This window comes from Bison bison, unplaced genomic scaffold (assembly GCF_000754665.1).
Source record: "Bison bison bison isolate TAMUID 2011002044 unplaced genomic scaffold, Bison_UMD1.0 scf7180017864297, whole genome shotgun sequence".
In the NCBI taxonomy this organism is placed as follows: Eukaryota; Metazoa; Chordata; class Mammalia; order Artiodactyla; family Bovidae; genus Bison; species Bison bison.
The window spans coordinates 8223782-8243199 of NW_011494869.1; positions in this window are offsets into that span (position 1 = coordinate 8223782).

Below are 19418 nucleotides of genomic sequence, written 5' to 3' on the forward strand. Positions count from 1 at the left end.
CCCCTCCATCAGTTATACTCCTGGGATGGGCAGTGGAGAGTGTGACAGTGCATTAAAGAACAAACATCATCAAGGGGTAAAGAGATCCTACCAAGGGGATGCAGGGAGCCCAGGCTGAGAACCAGGGAGTGAGGCGAGAGAAGAAGGGTCAGGAGTGCCCGGGACGGGTCTCAGCCACCCCTGGGGAGGCTCTGGTGTTCCTGCCCCTCACTGCATCCTCATCTCTGCACCCAGATGAGCAGGAGACCGCTCAGCCCTGACGTGGGTTGTGCCAGTTCCTGAACGTAGTTTCCAGGTGCAGAGGCTGCAAGCATTGAGGACTGTTAGCCGCCTGGGCTTAGAGTGTGTGAGGGGAGTCGCTCTGGGGGTCTTCACTGGGTTGGCTCCCTGGCAGAGCCAACTCCCCAGCCATTGGGCAGAGTGAGCGGTATGAGGATGAGCAAGAACTGGGTTGAAACCAGGTGGCTTTGTGTACTTTCAGGCATGTTAATTAAATATGGGCATTATATACCCCAAATCTTCACAGGAAGTCGATTTATCGTACCTCATTACCAGATTTTACACACTCCACTTGGGCGAGACTGATGTTCTATATTATAAAAGAATGCTGGATTTTATGGTCCCAAACCTTCAGATATTAAGAGAGAAGCATTTAGAAATGACAATGATGAGAAGCGAGGTGGTGCTTGTCAGCCCCTGATGAGATGCTGAAGCCGAATGGAGTTCACGTGGGCCCCTATACTCTCTGGGTGCACCGCAGGCAAGAGGGGTCACTGTGAGTTCAGGTTGAACTTGACCCAGCTTCTGTCCTGTCAGTGCCCGTGGGCTTCATTCTCCACTTCTCAGATTGCCCTGTGATGTTCACAGGCTCTTAATGGGTGTAAGAGGTGTGTGTAGGGCTCTGTGTGTGCGTGTGTGTGCAGGGGTGAGGGGTGTGTGTGTAGGGGTGAGGGGGTGTGTGTGTAGGGGTCAAGGATGTGTGTGTAGGGGTCAAGGATGTGTGTGTGTAGGGGTGAGATTTGTGTGTATGTAGGGGTAAGGGGTATATGTGTGTGTGGGTGGATAGAAGTGTCTGTGTAAAACTTAAATATGAATATTTTAACTCTGTCACAGGAATAGATTAAAATGTCAGATCTACTAGACTCTTAGTAAAAAAAAACAGCAGGTCTCCAACCAGTTCCTTCTCACCTGCTTCCTGTTCCCTGGAGGCAGCACTTTCAGCTCTTAGCTGCTTCTGTCTGTGTTCACCTTTACATTTCTAAAGACCACACCTGTGCTTTATTTTTCATGTGTGCCATATTAGGTGTGATCTGGGGGCTTCCTCGGAGAAGGCAATGGCACCCCACTCCTGTACTCTTGCCTGGAAAATCCCATGGACGGAGGAGCATGGTGGGCTGCAGTCCATGGGGTCGCTAAGAGTTGGATACGACTGAGTGACTTCACTTTCACTTTTCACTTTCATGCATCGGAGAAGGAAATGGCAACCCACTCCAGTGTTCTTGCTTGGAGAATCCCAGGGACAGAGGAGCCTAGTGGGCTGCCGTCTATGGGGTCGCACTGAGTCGGACACGACTGAAGCAACTTAGCAGCAGCAGCAGCAGGGGGCTTCCTGCCATGGAAGATGAGGGTTCAGCCCTCTTCTGCCTTCTCCCACTATCCCACACCCTTCCACATGCATATTCCCCTCCTCCAATTCTCCTAACATAATTATTGTCCATTTTGGTTCAATAAACTGTTTTTGTGATCATGGAAATATTATTCACAGTGGGCCATGTGCTGTCTTTTGATCCTGTTGGCCTTCCTCTGCAGCTGTGTGTTTTGTCCAGATTGTATGTGCACTTGCCTGGCTCCTGTGCATCCCAGGCTGGCTGTGCCTTCTGGAAGGTGAGCCTGCTGGGTACGCTCTCCTCGGCTCTAGAGCCTGCCACACCCATCTCAGGCTGGGAGGACCTCCGCTTCTCCTCTCCATTTCCTGTGCCCCATCTTCTGCTTCTTGGATCCCACCCTCCTCTCCAGTTTTGATCACTTCCTCGCTGGATAGGTGACTTCCTCTCAAAGTGCATGATGATTAATTTTGAAGACTGCGCAGGTCTCATTGTTGTCCTCACTCAGCCGTTTCTGACTCTTTGCCACCCCGTGGACTGCAGCACACCAGGCTTCCCTGTCCTTCACTGTCTCCAGGAGTTTGCTCAAATTCATGTCCATTGAATTGGTGATGCCACCCAACCATCTCATCCTCTGTCACCCCCTTCTTTTCCTGACTCAATCTTTGCCAGCATCAGGGTCTTTTCTAATGAGTTGGCTCTTCGCATTACCTGGCCAAAATATTGGAGCTTCAGCTTCAGGATCAGTCCTTCCAATGAATATTCATTCAGAACTGATTTCCTTTAGGATTGACTGATTTGATCTTCTTGCTATCCAAAGGACTCTCAAGAGTCTTCTCCAGCACCACAGTTGAAAAGCATCAGTTCTTCAATGCTCAGCCTTCCTGATGGTCCAACTCATATATCTGTACACGACTACTGGAAAAACAGTAGCTTTGACTATATGGACCTTTGTTGGCAAACTGACGTCTCTGCTTTTTAATACACTGTCTAGATTTGTCATAGCTTTTCTTCCAAGGAGCAAGTGTCTTTTAATTTCATGGCTACAGTCACCATCTGCAGTGATTTTGGAACACTATAGAAAATAAAATTTTGGAACCCAAGAAAATAAAATCTGTCACTCAGGAAGACCTATTTTCCTTCCTGAGCACTAGATTGCTCATTAGCTGGGTATAGTGTCCTAGGTTGCAAGTATCTAGTTTTGTCCCCAGTTTTGAATTATCTTCTGGGTTCCAATATTGCTGTTGATGACATAGACAGTATATTTGTCTGTGACCTGCTGTATCTTTCTGGAAACTTTCAGTATTTTCTCTCTCTCCCAGTAGTGTTGGGGTATTTCACAATGATGTTCCTTTGTACTGATCTCTGTGCTGTCACTGAGCTCAGCTTTCCAAGGATCCTTTCAATCTGGAAATACATGTCCTTTGGGGACATTCTTTTGTTTCTTTGATACTTTTCTGTTTTTCTTTTCTTTCTAGAATGCCTAGCACTCAAATATTGTTTCTGTGGATTGATTGTCTAGCATTTTTTTACTTTTCCTCTTCCAGTTTTGGTTGTATTTGACAAGTTTTATTTATTCTTGTTATTATTTTTTAAACAAAGTACAATTGCTATTTTATGGATGTAGTATTTTCTTATCTCTCGAAGGATATTACAACTGTGATTGTTTTTCCTTCTTGTATCTCTTTGTTCGCTTATTTATTATTTGTGAGCAGAGACTTCCCTCAAATGCTTGGCGATTCTTGGTTGTCTACACTTGTTTGAGGGAAAGGTCAGACGACTGGTCAGGAAGGTAAATGTGCGGGGCCAGGCGTGTCAGCTGGGGCTGGCTGTCTAGACGTGGAGCTTAGACCTGTGGGGGGCCAGGCGTGTCAGCCAGGGCTTGGCTGTCTAGACATGGAGCTTAGACCTGGAAATGCCTTTGTTTCTCCCCCTGTCCTACACCCTACCCGCTGTCACTCATTCCCCAGGAGCCCAAATGTCAGTGCTATGGGTCTCATCTCTTAGACTGGTTGCTTTGCTCAGGGAAGAATTTTCTCCTGGGGAGTCAGGCTGGGCTGGGTGGTCCTGGTCTCCCTGCTCTGGATGTCAACTTCTTCTCAGTCTTCCTGTTTTCAGAGTATGCCTGTCCTCATCCCCAAGTTGTCCCTGTCGACTAAGTCCTGAGCCCCTGTGACTCATTATCTCCAGTAAGCAGTACTAGCAGAGCCTTCAGCTGGACGGTGGAGAGGGCAAACAGCTGACTGCATGGGGAGGGGCTGGGGCCATGGCTGCCCCTCGTACACATTTTCAGTGAATTGTCCTGTTTTATTCTCATCTGCACACTCCATCTTTAGAGCTTCCCTGTGATTCCAACTCTTGAGACTGTTGAGGCTTCTGTAGTCTTATCAGATGTAGCTGTTGATAGCATGCTTCCTCAAATTCTCATGATCTCACCTGCCTCCTGGATCCTTGGCCACTGGCTGGGCCTCAGTTATGGTGGCAATGACCTTTGCCCCCCTGGTCCTGGGCATCTGGCTGCCAGAGGCCCAGCTATGTCTCCTCCCTTCTCCTCTTTCTTCCCCCCTTAAAAGGGGTTCTGGTATCCCCAGCCAGCCCCAGAAGGGACCCAGCCAGGAGAAAGAAATGGGCTTCAACACACACAAAATTACACCAACTTCTTCCTGAGTTCATTGGCCGGGTTGTCTGAGAACAAAATAAATGAATCCATCGCAGAACGTCAAGTGGCTGGGAACTGGAGGAGGCCTGCTGACATGTGCAGACTTGGCTCTGGGTCCATCCTTCTTCCAGATTTGTGAAAAGCCTTCTCATCGTCATTCTTTCACCTGACATCATCGCAGACATTGGAGACTTAAGGATGATTGATTTCTTTTTATTTTGCAAGAAATCATAAGAAAACTTGGAGGAGCCAGAGAGAAAATGTTCTGGGCATCACTCTTGTTTTGAGAGTCGAAAACCGTCTGGTTCAGCAGTGTAGCTGAACCAGTGTAGCATGTGCTCTGGTGTGTGCTCAGTCGTGTCCCGACTCTTTTGCGACCCTTGCGCTGTAGCCCACCAGGCTCCTCTGTCCATGGAATTTTCCGGGCAAGAATACTGGAGTGGGCTGCCATTTCCTCCTCCAGGGGCTCTTTCTAACCCAGGAATTGAACTCTTGTCTCTTGCGTCTCCTGCGTTGGAAGACAAATCCTTTACTACTGCACCATCTGGGAGTTTCCCTGAACTACATTTTCAGGTCTCACTGTGACAGCCTGTCTCCCCTGTAGGCACCTCCTCCTCCACATATTGCTTTCCCACTAGGTGTGCTGAAGGGCCAACACTTTTCTTGCTTATCTCATAGCTACAGCACTCAGAAGGATGCTCGGGGTGGTTTCGGTGTCAAAAATACCCTTGGCATTGGAGACTGGAAGTCCCTCAGTCATTCCCTTGAGGTCTTGCATAGCTGGGGGCACTGACCTTTGAAGCAGGTAGTACAGAGGGTCTGTGGGAACAGACGGGGCTCACACATCTGATATAGGCCATCCAGCTGCAAACAGGCCTTGGCTGCCAGGAGGAGAGATTCCATTGTTTTCTTCTCAAAGATGGTGCAGCATCTCTGGAATGAATGAAAACTTAACTTTAGACATTGCTTCCAGCCCAGAAAAAATTCTTCCTTCTTAACCTCGCATCTTTGGCAACATCTGTTTGTCTTGGCAAGATCCACTTGGTATGCTGGCCCTTCCGGCTGCGCTGTCAGTCCTGGGAACAGCATCTTTATCTCCTCCCAGAGCAGAGTCTGGGTCTTGCATGCAGAAACCAGACACATGTCAGTCCTGAGTGAGTTGGCCTTGCCATTCAATCCAGACCATTTCTTAGCTTCAAAAATAAATATGTTAAGTATGAAAATTGTGAAATGTAATAATGAATATCTATGAATCCAAAATTTGATGTAAAAAAACCATGCAAGACCAACAGCACTGATGCTCGGCCTCCCTCTCACAAACATAAGCTCTTTGCTGGGTCTTGTATGTGTCATGCTCCTGCCTTTCTTTAGATGGTTACCATGCATGTATATACTCTGGAACAATATATTACCATGCCTTATTTTTTGGTTTAAGTCTATAAAAATTCTATCATGCTGTTAGATATCCTTATGCAACTTGCTTTTTCTCTCTTGCCATTAGATCTGTGTACAGATCCTTTGTTAATTTTCACTGTTGTTTTCTAGCCCCTCGTGGAACCGTACCACAATTTATTTCTCCATTTTCCTTTTAATGAATGTGGTGTTTCTCATCTTTTCTAGAAAAACAAGTGCTCTAAACAGTCTTGTAACCATATCTGGGTGCACATGCAGTATATACCTAAGAATAAAATTACCAGGCCATATGTAAAACTCAAACTAAACTGTACTAGCTGACGCCAAATTGCTTTCTAAAGTGTTTGAGTTAAATCTTATACACTAGAGAGAGAGGATTAAGTCCCATTAATGTATATCTTCTCTGGCACTTTATATTGTCAGATTCTTTAATTGGGTGTGAAAATACTTTCCATCTTGTTTTCAACTTAAATTTTCTTGATTACATAATGAGGTATCTTTTCAAAAGTTCATTAGCTATTCTAGTTCCCTTTTTTGAAGATACCCATTCAAGTCTTTACCATAGTTTTAAGTTGGATGGTGTGTTTCTTTCTCATTGATTTTTTAGGACTTAAATACATCAATATATTCTGGATTCTAATTATTTGACCTCATATATATCTGGCAGATGTCTTTCCCTGCTTGAGCTATTGTCTTACCTTCTTTCGAGTGTCTTTTGACACCTGAAGTTTTTAATTTTAGTGTAAAGTGATCACTCTATTCTTTTTTTCTTGAATGGTTTATTTTACATGTGGATAATCAATTCAGCTGTCCTAGCACCAATGAAAGAGTCCTACTGTCTCCTACTTACTTGAAAAATCAGCTTCTTAAAAACAGTTATGTGTATAGATATTGGATCTATTTTTTGACTCTCTGCTTTGCTCCTTTAGTCACTGCACCAATACCACCTTATCCATTTAATAATTCTTGGTGACTGATGAGGCAGTTTCCCCTCCCTTTGGCTTCTGTGGTACCTTGACTATTTTTGTTGCTGTTTGCCTATTTAAGAACTCATTAAAATATGCATAAAATATGATCTAAAAGTGGATGTCCTCATGTACCCTGTTAACAAAGCTGATTTCCCAAACTCTTCCATATTTTTGAAAACTGTTTGAATCAAGTTCGGGTAAAGTCCATTCCAAGAGTTTGTCATGGTCAGGGCTTTGCTGTTATAGTACCTCAGTGTCATTTGAGATGTTGCCTCTCTTGCATGTGTTTCTTGAAAATAGAAAAGAGACTTGATCAGATTCAAGTTCATTTTGGGGAGGGGGAGAGGCCAGACTACTTGATAGGTTTTAGAAAGTATGCACTTCCAGCAGGGGATGTGCAGTGTATAATTGTTTCTGTCTTGTGCTAATAGTGACCATGGATCATCATGCTTAAACCCATTAGTTCGCTAGGGATTACAAAATGGCAGCATTCGAATTCTATCATTCCTTCCTCCTTATCAGGCTGGAATTATTTTATAGAGATAATTTCCTCTAACTGTTAATTACTTGGAGGTACATTTTATGAAGGAAAATGGGACAAGTTAGGCAAGAATCAGTTATCCACACTGAGCAATGTCAGTTAATTCTCTCTTCACCAGTTTTTGAAATGGCTTCCTCCAAAGGTAACAAATACATTTTAAAAAGTATTACAAGTTCTTGGGTTAGAAACTGTCACAACATTGTTAATCTACTATACCCAAATACAAAATAAAAAGTTTTGAAAAACATATTCTTGGGTTAAATGTTCATGCTTTTTCCCTTATAGTTATTATTCTCACTGATGTCCAAATTGCCCCATCTGTGGCCATGGGAGCTGCTTCAAGTTGGATCCTGCAATTTGTTTTTTACCTAACCCAGTTATTTTGTTTGCTTTTCTGAAATCAGAAATTACAAAATATTCCAGGCTCATCTTGGACATTTTCAACTCCAGACCTAGAATTAGCCATTTGTCCAAAAGTCCTGGTTTATATTAGTGCAAAATGCTATTCAGAAAAACTAGTCTCTGCATTAGGCTTTGTTGCTAGTAACTTAGTCATTGTTTCTGGACTGTTAGAGTGGACAGAGATAGGGAATATGCACTTATGTAACAGACAGACAGACATGTGCATGAACCGTACAACATGGGTTCTCAGGTTGGTGATTGCATGGTCCCTATTTAACTTTATCAATCTTACTTCTGTAAGATTTCCCCCTGTGGTATTAATATCATTTTGAGTTCTCACCAAGTGTATGGAAGTATTTTTTTCAGAAAAATGTTGGGTGAGAGTTGGTATCTCCATGTAGTTTTAATTTACATTTGTCTTCTTTTGAGCAAGTTGAAAATTATGTGAGTTTTGAGGTAGGTGCATATGTGTTTATTCATTTATTTATAAATCAACTTGTCAAGTTGCACTAAAAACCTTGTTGGGAATATTTATTAGAATCGCATAGAATCCATAGGCCAATTCTTCTGAACTTGATATTTTTATGATATTGAATTTTTCTGCCCATGAACTCCGTCTATTTCTTTATGTGTTTAGGTATTCTTCAATGTCTTTCAATAAATCTTTTTAATCTCTCCCACAGAGGTCTTGAGTATCTTTTGTTAGAGGTGCCTAAGTCCTTTATGTGTTTTGTTGCTATTATAAATGGAATCTTATAAAATTTCATTTATATGTACTTGATAGTAGAGTAAATATAATTTATTTTTGTCTATTGCTCTTAGGTCCAATGATTTTGCTAGTTTTCTTAGTTTTCTATTAATTCTAATAATTATAGATTCTTTCAGGTTTTCCATGAAGATCATCATCTAGGGATACTGATGACTTTGTGTTTCTATTCCAGTCCTTCTGTGTTTGATTTATTTTTCGTGTCTTGTCTGCTGCTGAATTTATTCAGGATGACATTGGATCACATAAAAATCTTAGGTTATCTGTTTTGAGCACCGTCAGGGGTAGTGCTGGTGGTAGAGAACCTGCCCGCCAGTGCAGGAGATGTAAGAGACACAGGTTCAGTTCCTGAATCGGGAAAATCCCCTGGAGGAGGGCATGGCAACCCACTCCAGTATTCTTGCCTGGAGAATCCTCTGGACAGAGAAGCCTGGCAGGCTACAGTCCATAGGGTCGCAGAGTTAGATACGACTGAAGTGACTTGGCATGCACCTACTCACATGCTAAGCACTGTGAGGTGTCCCCCATCTGGCCAGAGAGAAAAACCTGACAAGCTTTCCTCTTCTTTCCTTGCCCACACCCAGTCTCTTTTAGGATATGACTTCTTTGCAGTGAGATGTCAGCCAAAGTTTTGCCAGTTGACTTGCGGCAGTGAAGCCTCCTACAGCTTTGCTTAGTCAGCCTGGCAGAGGGTGATGTGTTTTCTTAGACGGCACATCATTGCAAGCAGGATGGGCTGGGCTGAGACCCCAGAGAGTCAGGAAAACCCTGGGATAGGGATCCCTGAATGAGAGCTAGGTCACATGGGTGGGGTGAGACTGAGAAGCAGAGAGCCTTGTGTCCTGAAGATCCCAGGGGTCAGATATGAGAAGCCATTCCGTTGGCGTCAAGGCACAGGAGGAAGTAGACCATAGGGTGAAGCATAAGTATTGGGAGGTCAGTAGGCTCTAGACCATGGTGAGGAGCAGAAACAAGTGCCCGAATCCAGACTGTCTTGCCTGGATGTTATTTCATCAACCTTAGGTCTTGTGTGTACCCGTGGGTCAGTGTGGTTAGACTCAAGTTCAGCGCTGTGAGGACTGACTGCGATTATACATGCAAAGCCCCAGCTCGTGTCCTGGCATGCTGTAGGGGTTTAATCGACAGCAGTTCTTGGCAGGTGGAGCATCTCTGTAGACATTAAGTGCTGTATCTGCCAAGGGCTACTGTCGATTGAACCCTGTTGCATGCCAACACACCAGCTAGGGGCTTTGCTGTCTGTTAGCTGTGGGTTCTCCTGCCAACTGGGTCATCCCCCCATGTGCCATGGCCCCGATGTGTTCACTGCAGGCCCATTATAGCACCCATTCTGGCAAATGCTCCCCTGGAGCACACTCATGTTTCCCCGGTCTGCAGATTCTCAGCATGGTATCCTGCCTTTGATACTTGGCCTGTTGACACGTCCCAGAGTCTTTGGTTTCTGGGCAGGGCTCAGGCTGCAAGCCTGGTGGACGGATTAGTCTCCGGCCCCCATAGGGTTCGGGGGCCTCTGTGTATCCTTGGCACATTGTTTCAGTGGTGGGCTTATTTAATATAGACTGGTCTTTATCCTAATCACTCAGGAAACAAATGAGCAATGCAAATGCCTAAGGCTCAACTCATCCAGGCCACAGAGAATTATGGTGGCTCCAGATTGGAGTCTGCTGTTTGCCTGAAACAAGCCTCTTCTGGTCATGGCCCTCAGCTCTCTCAGCTCAACTGTCCAGGGTTCTCTGACCAGACACTGGGTGTCCCCTCCATGGTTTCTCTGCTCAGGCCATGCTCCTGACTCCAGGCAGTATCTTTCTGCAGTAAAGCTCAGCTGGGGGAGGGGTGGAAAATTCACTGCTCTCATATCCCTTGCACTATTATCCTGACCAATCTCCTCTCACACATTTTATTCTTCACTTTATGATAGCTATTAAAGACTGTTAGGAGCTCTCTCAGTTCCTTGAGGAATATTTATGCCTTTTATAGGACTCTCGTGAAGGAGAGGCACCCTTATTAGGAGCAGGCAGGGAGAGTCTGTATTGAGGGGCATTCGGTGGCCTCCTCGCCCAGAGGATCATGGTACTGAGGCTCCCTGTTCAGCTCGCTAGTTTATGCAGCTGTCTGAACTGTTTTCTTTGGGGCGGGGGGAGGTTAAGGGATCTCTGAGAATTTCAGACAGCATGGAGAGACTGCATTTTCGTTGAGATCTTGCTGCTGTTTGCACTGTCATCTGCTCCAGTGGGAAGGGTGGGAGGAAAGGGGCCTGCACGAGCGGTTCTGATTTTGCAGCCTCTCCCCCAACGCCTGACTTCACTTGTCCACTAAGGAGCTGGCACCTGGCCAGCAGCCTGGGTTTCCTCCTGCTGTGTCCCCAGTGGCTTTAGTCCCCACCCCATTTCACCACTCTGCCTTCCTAGCACATCCCGTGTTTCATGGAACTGGAGGCAATCTCCAGCTTTTTTCCCCCCCTCTTTGAGTGTTTTCAGTTCATAGCACAACCAAGTGGAAAGTACAGAGGTTTCCCATGTACCTCCTGCCTTGACATATGTGCAACGTGCACCCCCGACTATCAGCATCCCCCACAGAGAGGTCCGTTTGTTAACAGTCGATGAACCTATTTTGACACACTATCTCCCAAAGTCCAGTTCCGTTACAGTTTGCTCTTAGTGTTGTATATTCTGTGGATTTTGACAACTGTATAATGACATGTATCCACCCTTTCAGTTAAGAGACAGAATCATTTTACTGCCCTAAACATCCTCTGCGCTCTGCCTGTTCATCTTTCCCTTCCCACCCAACCCATTACAAACACTGATCTTTCTAGTGTCCCCATAGTTTTGTCTTTTCCAGAATGTCATGTAGTTGGAATCACAGGGTCTCTGGTCTTTTCATATTGACTTCCTTTATTTGGCAGTATGCATTTAAGGTTCCCTGGCAATATGCATTTCCGTCGCTCATTTCTCTGTTCAGCACTGAATCTATTTCATCATCTGGATGTACCACAGCTTGTTGATCCGTTCACCTACTGAAGGATGTCTTGGTCGCATCCACGTTTTGTCCGTCTTGAATCACACTGCCATAAGTATCCATGTGCAGGTTTTTGTGTAGACATGCTTTCCAGCTCCTTGGGTAAATACCGAGGAGCACGATTGCTGGCTTGTATGGTAAGAATATATTTATTTTTGTTAAAAACTGCCAGAGTGGTCCAGCCCTGTTTTAAGTCATATCTAGCCCTCCTGGGAAGTATCCACCGGAGGGATTTTGAGGACCATTCCCTTTCTCTCTCTCCCACCACCCACACTGTCCAAGTTCTGTTAATTCCCCCTCTTCAGCCTATCTCCAAAAGGCCTCATCTTTTCCAGAGGGACTACTGCAAGGGTCTTCTCACTGTGAGTGTCCAGGCTTCCTGCAGCCATGGGGAGAAATGAATGATGCCCATGGCTGTTACCATGGTGACCAGAGGCGGGATAAAGGATAAATGACTACCATGAACTCTGTCATCTAGTCTTCACTTTTCAAAGTGTGATCCCGGACCACCTGCAGCAGAGTCTAGGGATGGTTTAGACAGGTGGATTCCCAGCTGCTCCACAGATGGAATGAATCAGACCCTCAGGAAGTGGCTCCAGGACTTTACGTGCATCACTTCTCACTTTATTCCCTCAAAGCTGATTCTGAGCTTCACTGTGTTTTGAGAACTGCTGACCCATGTGCTGGGTCTGCCTCTCACCAGTCCCTGGGCCTAGAAAAGGACATGTCTCAGGGCCCCAGAATTCCCCTCCGGCCCGAGGGCGTCTCCTTGGACTGGGGCTCTTCTGCCCTGCTCCTCAGCAAACCTGCCTCCTCCCGCCCTCCTTTTCCCCACTCGGGCCTGCTGTCTTCCTCCATTTCTCTGTGCCTTTTCCTCCATCTCATTTTAATTGATTCCGAAGTGTTAAGGCACTTAGTATGAATTTGTGTTTCGCTGAAATCAATCTCTTTCTGCAAGCTTGCTTCCCCCTTCTTTCAAGTCAGCTAAATCTTGCCTCCCCAAAATTAAATGGCTCCGGGCGGAACCAGCCTTGAGTTGATTACCTAATGCCGTAACAGCTCCAGTGCTGCTGATCTGGCCTGACCTAATTTGACCCAGCAATGCCACCCGGTCACAAGCAGAATCCACATTGTGCTGTGCCCTGTGTGTTACCCAGGGGATGGCAGGGAGGAGAGAGATGCTTGGCGGGGAGGCGGAACCTGTCTATATGGTCGTGGGAATGTGTTGGGGAGGGGATGGTCCTGGCCTCTGAAATATGGGGTGACCCCAGAGAAGATAAGCAAATGCTTTCCTTCCTCAATGACTATTCCTTATCCTCACTGTGGGCCTGGAAGCCTGGAGTCCCTGCGTTGTGAGAAGACAGGAGGTGTCCTGGAAACAGATTGGGTGTCTTGGGGTGACTGTGTGACTGTGAACCTATTTCTTCATCCCAGAGCAGTGACTATCTTGTTAGGCCCCCACCAGAGGATGGATCTGCTGTTACTATCAAGGCTCCGATTAGCCTGCTCATTGTCCAGGTGGCGAAGCTGATACTCGGTGTCCCCCAGTGGCTCATCTGAAGTCACATATCTGTTCTGCACAGTAAATGGCAGAGCAGGACTCGAGCCCAGCACTGCTGGCTGATGTCCTTGGGCCTCCCCTCCCACAAGGCCTTCCTGAAGTGCCCTGCTTTGGAGCCCAGGAGGAAGGGTCCTGGCGGGCTGGGGTCTTCACTCCCTGACTTCCCCCTTTCCATGAAGGATGGGTGTGGCTTCCTCTGGCTCTCCTGCTCACTGATCATGGTTTGAGCCCTTCCTTCCTTGGGTCTGAGAAAGTTCAGACTGGCGAAGGGGCCCCTACCACCCCACTGTGGATGCCCGCAGGCTGCTGGGCTGAGAGTAGAGGCCTATCTGTGAACATTAGTCACCCCACGAGAGGCAGATCAAAGCGGGAGGTTCACGTGTGCTTAGTAACAAAGTCTTGAGTGGTCTCGACCTCCAGGGACTGGGTTTTGGTCCAGAATCTCACTCCCATGCCATCTTTCACCTTGGTTCCCTCAACTGTCAAATGGGAGAGAGTTATCACGTGTCTGTCCCCACTCTGGTCTGATGGGGTTGTCATAAAGAATGGACAAGTTAATGGATGTGAGTGTTCTTAGCACATTCCTTGGCACACAGTAAGTGCTCAGAAATGTTTTATTTGTACCTATGAAAGTGTGAAAGTGTTAGTTGCTCAGTCATGTCTCTTTGTGACCCTATGGACTGTAGCCTGCCACACTCCTCTGTCCATGGGATTCTCTAGGCAAGCATACTGGAGTGGGTTGCCATTTCCTTCTCCAGGGGATCTTCCTGACCTAGGGGTTGAACCCCAGGTCTCCCACATTGCAGGCAGATTCTTTACTGTTTGAGCTACCCATGGAGATACAATAAAAATAATACAGTAAAAATATGTTAAAAAGGAAAAGAAAACCTTAAAATATCTGCGAGTGATGTATCGGTCGGCAGTCATAGACAGGACAGATTTCAGCAAGTCTGCCTGCCAAGGGCATGCCTTTGGCCCCGCAGCCCAAGGGACAGGACGCGATTCCACATCATAAAGATACCTGTCTTAGTTAAAAAAAATATACAGAGGGTGATTAGGGGCTGTGCTGATTACACGCACATGAGAAAGTGCAGGCTCTGTTGATGAGGTCAGCGGTTCTTCTTCCTGGTTGCACATCACCCCAGGTGTCTCCCATTATCTCCAGAAGGGTCAGGAACCACTCAAGATGTTATTAATTTTAATCCATTCTAATTAAATATATAAATGGGCCATGTACCACTTTGTGGAAGGAGAAAAGGGGGAAGACAATATCTTAAAATTGAATCTGTAATTCTTAAGCGTGGTGGCCTATGTCTTGCGGGCTGAGAGTGATTTTTTTTTTTCCCCTGATTTCCTTTCTTGCTCCTCCTCTCTTCTCTCATTATGTGCCCTGCTGGGTCCTCTGACTGATACGGGTAAAGAATGGTGCTGTATGGAGAGCCGGCTGGGCTATAGGATAAGTGAGGCTGGTAGGGTAGGGGGGCGGGTCCTGAGCCCTGGGTTCTTGTCTTGTTTGCCTCTCATGCTGTGTGACTTTGGCTGAATCCATTCTGGCTGAGTCTCTTATGGGGCTCATCATCCCGTTCTTTCAAGGTGAGCTTCAAGGCAGCGGTGAATGGGCCAGCGCACAGGTCTGCCTGCATTCCTCAACCGCGTTTATTAAGCGCATTCACCGTCTTGTGCCAGGCCCTGGGCCACACGTGGGGGAACAGCCATGAGCAAAAGAGGGCGGCTCCGTGCTCTGGGGCAGCTCATAGCAGAAAGGGGTCAGCTGGGCTCTGGGCACCGCATGGGAGATGTGGCCCACCAGGGAGAGCTGCTGCTGTTGCTTTGGCACCGGGACACTCCTGGCCCCTCCAAGACTGTTTCCAGGGTCAGTAAGGACATGGTCCCACCCCACTGTGAGGACTGAAGGGGGAGGGACTATCCCCAGACTCCAGCCTTTCCCTACAACAGTTCCAGAGGAGGTGATGCACTCAGCCTTCTCTCTGTCTCTCAGTGCTGTGGGATGGGTGAGAGACAGAGGAAGGCTCCCAGCTCAGCATAGGGTGGGGTGGGGGGTGGACAGAGCCTGCCCACTGGCCCAACTCTGAGTGAGGAGAAAGGTGTGCAGGGCTGGGGAGGTGCTCAGTCACATAGAGAGGGCCAGGCGGCTGGGGAGAGGATGTGCCCTGGATACTGAAAGCTTTCCATATGACCCTGAACATCATATCTTCCAAGGGCTCCCTGCAAGGTGTCTTCCCCATAGTGAGGCCTGGGGTGGACCTGTGGCATTCTAGGGTAAGGGGAGTAAGTAAGGAGTAGTGTTAGTCACTCAGTCATGTCCGACTCCTTGCGACCTCATGGACTGTAGCCCACCAGGCTCCTCTGTCCATGGAATTTTCCAGGCAAGAATACTGGAGTGGGTTGCCATGCCCTCCTCTGGGAGTCAAACCCAGCTCTCCTGCGTTGCAGGTGGATTCATTACTGTCTGAGCCACCAGGGAAGCCATTTATGGAGCCTCTTACTCAGGAACTCAAGAGACCCCGGAGGCACTGGGTGAGCAGAGCCAGGGGCTGTAGGAAGTGGAATCCGGCGGCTGCCAAATGCTGAGCAGTGGCCCACGGGGAGACCTGAAAGCGTCTCTGAGGCACCCTGTCCTTCTGGTCACTGAACGTGCTGCTCGGCCACCACCTTTATGAATGTCTTTCTTCCCCTGTGTCTTCTGCATCTGGTGAATGCTGGCTCGCCCTTCAGATCTCAGATCTCCTTTCCTCCAGGAAGCACTGCTGACCTCCCTGGGCTGTGCACTGTGCTGTCCCCATAGGGATTCACAGTACACCCTCACCCCAGCCCCCCACTTGATTCCTTCGTGTCAAGAGTCTCAACCCCTTGAATCCAAATGGCCTGTTTTTACATCTTTGGCTGCATTAGACCGTGTGCTGCGGCTCCGGGCACTGAGTAGGTGTTCAGCAAATGCTTCTGGAATGAATGATGTTGGGGTTACTGGCACAGAGCCAACACCGGGATGTGGGCAGTTCCGGGCCACCTCAGCAGGAAGTAGATGTCACCGCCGCTGTCAGGGCCCGGGGTTAGGTGTCCCTGGCTGGGATCACAGATGGTCTGGAGGGTTCTGGGTTTCCCCCTTTCTGCTCCCTCTTCCCCAGGTTGTTCACTCCTGGTGCTTGAGCTGCAGCTACATCCCCAATTCTTTAAACGTCTTGGGTGGTTTCTCAAACATTTTACCTCTAACGTGCTTTGCATACTGCCTCACGTTTGAAAACCGACATATAATTTAAGGAACATCTAATCAATAGAGTCTTGATTCATTTTTCTCTTAAATCATCAGTATTATTGTTGTGAAGAGCCTATTTGAAGTTCAGGAAGGTTCTTAAGCATTTTTAATAACCATTTTCTTCCCTTGCGTCCTGTTTTTTGTAAAACTATCTTTTTTAAAGATACTTTTTCCAGTGGATGAACAAGCTCAAAATGCCAGATTCCCAATCGCTTAAATTGTGTATGATATGCAGTTCTGTCAGTAAATGGACTTCTCCAGAATACTTTCACATAGATATATAGATACACATTTTTAACCAGAGCAGGTTTTGCTGGCGGTTATCTGAGGGTTATTAGGTAAGAGTTCTTAGCTCCCAGTTGTGACTTGAGACTGGAGCCAGAGTAAGGGGGTCTGATCTTCTCCAGTAATGGCTCACGTTTCACACTTGGAGGTGTCAAACAGTTTTTTAAAATTTTGTGGCCGTGCCCCGTGGCATGAGGGATCTTAGTTCCCTGAACAGGGATTGAACCCACACCCCTTACTTTGGAACTGCAGAGTCTTAACCACTGGACCACCAGGAAAGTCCTTGGGTCACATCTTTTAAGCACTAGATACACATGTGGGTAGGCAGTTTTCTTCATTTCACTGGATCTGATGTGCTCCTCTGTCCCTGCTGTGTTTTGCCAGTTACATCATACTTGTACAGAGTACTTAGTGCATGCCAGCTGTCATGTTACACTCTTACCTGCATCTTCTCATGAAGCTGCTATCCCATTTTACAGACAAGAGCATTGGCGGGGGGGGGGGGGGGGGGGGGGCTTGTGTATGAGTTTCCTGTGGCCACTGTCACAAATGACTGCAAACTTGGTGGGTGAAAACAACAGAAGTCTAAGCTCTCACAGTTCTGGAGGCCTGAAGTCTGAAATCAGGGTGTTCATAGGGCTGGACTTTTGAGAGAATTCCTTCCTGGCCTCTTCAAGCTTCTGGCGGCCCCAGCATTCCTTGGCTTGTGGCCGTTTCACTCTGATCTCTCCCCTGTGGCCACATTGCTCCCTCCTCTTCCTGGGTGGCATCTCCTCCTCTCTGCGTCTGTCTCCTGGAAGGACGCTTGCCACTGGGTTTAGGATGCTGTGGATAATCCAGGATAGGTTCCTCTGAGGATCCAACTTTTTTTCATGCAAGGTGTGGTAGTCACAGCTTCTGGGAGTTAAGACACGGTCGTATCTCTTGGAAGCCACCATCCAACCCACTACAGCTTGTGAGGAGCGCAACCAGGACCCAGACCCAGGCGGTATGGCTGCAGGGGTGGGGCTTATCCACAATGCTGTGGGCCTCCTGCTCTCTGGCTAATGTGCCAGGACATTAGTGATAGCGACTGCGTAAGTTGTCAGGCTCAGTCAGCTTTTTTGGAGTTTTACTTGGTCTTTCCCCGTAAGAGTACTCCTATCCTGTCTTAGTCTGTGTGGGTTGCTGTAGCAAAATACACTGACTGGGTGATTTTAAACAGCAGAAATTTCTTGCTCACAGTTCTGAAGGCTGGGAAGTCCAAGATCAAGGTGCCAAGGTGGTCACTTTCTGGTGAGGGTCATCTTCTGGTTCAAAGCCAACACCTCTGTGCTGTGTCCCTGGGGGTGGAAGGGGCTAAGGATCTCTCTAAAACCTCTTTGATAAGGGCACTAATCCTGTTCAGGGCTTCCCGGTGGTGATAGTGGTAAAGAACCCAACTGCCAATGCAGGAGACATAAGAGACACAGGTTCAGTCCCTGGGTTGGGAAGATCCTATGGAGGAAGGCATGTCAACCCACTCCAGTATTCTTGCCTGGAGAATCCCGTGGACAGAGGAGCCTGGTGGGCTACAGTCCATGGGGTCGCAAAGAGTCGGATATGACTGAGTGACTTAGAAGAACCCCATTCATGAGGGCTCCATCTTCATGACCTAAGAACCTCTCAAAGGCCCCACCTCCTAATACTGTCTTCTATGGGGGTTAGGATTTTAGCATACGAATTTGGGGGGCGATTTAAGGATTCATATTTGGAGAAGGAAATGACAGCCCACTCTGGTATTCTTGCCTGGGAAATCCCATGGACTGGGGAGCCTGGTGGGCTGCAGTCTGTGGGGTCGCAAGAGTCAAACATGACTTAGTGACTAAAACAGCAACAACAACAAGGATTCATAATACAGCATATCCTTTCTGTTTCCTTGTTTTTGTATTTTCTTTTTCTATCATCTTGACAAAATATTTGGGTCCTTTCACTTCAGCACATGAACTCTAAGTTTATGTGGCTAGTGTTCTGTGCTGAGGACCATGGCCTAACATTGTGGACAGTTACGGGTCTGCCACTCCACCCTGACATAGCGGTGAATACTGACTGGGATGTGTGGTTCTTATATTACATTAATAGGTAGCAATACATGTTAATATACCTCTGTTATCAGATTGGGCTTCCCTGGTGGCTCAGATGGTAAAGATTCTGCCTGCAGTGCAGGAGACCTGGGTTCCCTTCCTGGGTTGGGAAGATCCCCTGGAGGAGGGCATGGCAACCCACTCCAGTATTCTTGCCCAGAGAATCCCATGGACAGAGGATCCTGGTGGCCTACAGTCCATGGGGTAGAAAGTGTCTTATTTTTTGGCCAGGAAACATCAAATATGAGCGATTTCATCTGACTCAGCCTCATGTTTATTTAAAATCTATCACCCATCAGCATTCTCATCTCTTCCCACAGCTTGTCTTCCTCTTTTCTGCATCTTCCAAAGGCCAGCTGAACATGCCAGTCTCCTGCATGTGTCTGGGATTTCAGCTCGTGACTGGTCTGACCCATCTCCATTCTTCAGTTGTTTAGACACATGTCAGGCAGGTTTGGTGCTTTGTCATGCCCCAAATCCCATCCTAATTTTGACTGTCTCCAAAGAAGCCACAAAGCAGCCAGCCCATCTTGAAGTCATCAGCTTGCCTTAAGGGTTTGGGAGCGTCTGTTTGAAACCAGCCTGTTATTTTCCTGCTTTGTGCACTGTGGCTGCTAGCGTGAAGTACTTACGGGTAGTGTCGGGTTGGGTCCAAGTCTAAAAATACCCACTTCCCTTCAGCATCTGGTCTTTTTTGGAGAGTGCCCTGACTCACAACCGGAACTTCACCACACTCTAAACATTTACACATTTAATGCATCCTGAAATATTAACCTATATTATGCACAAGCAGCAGTGTAAATGTTT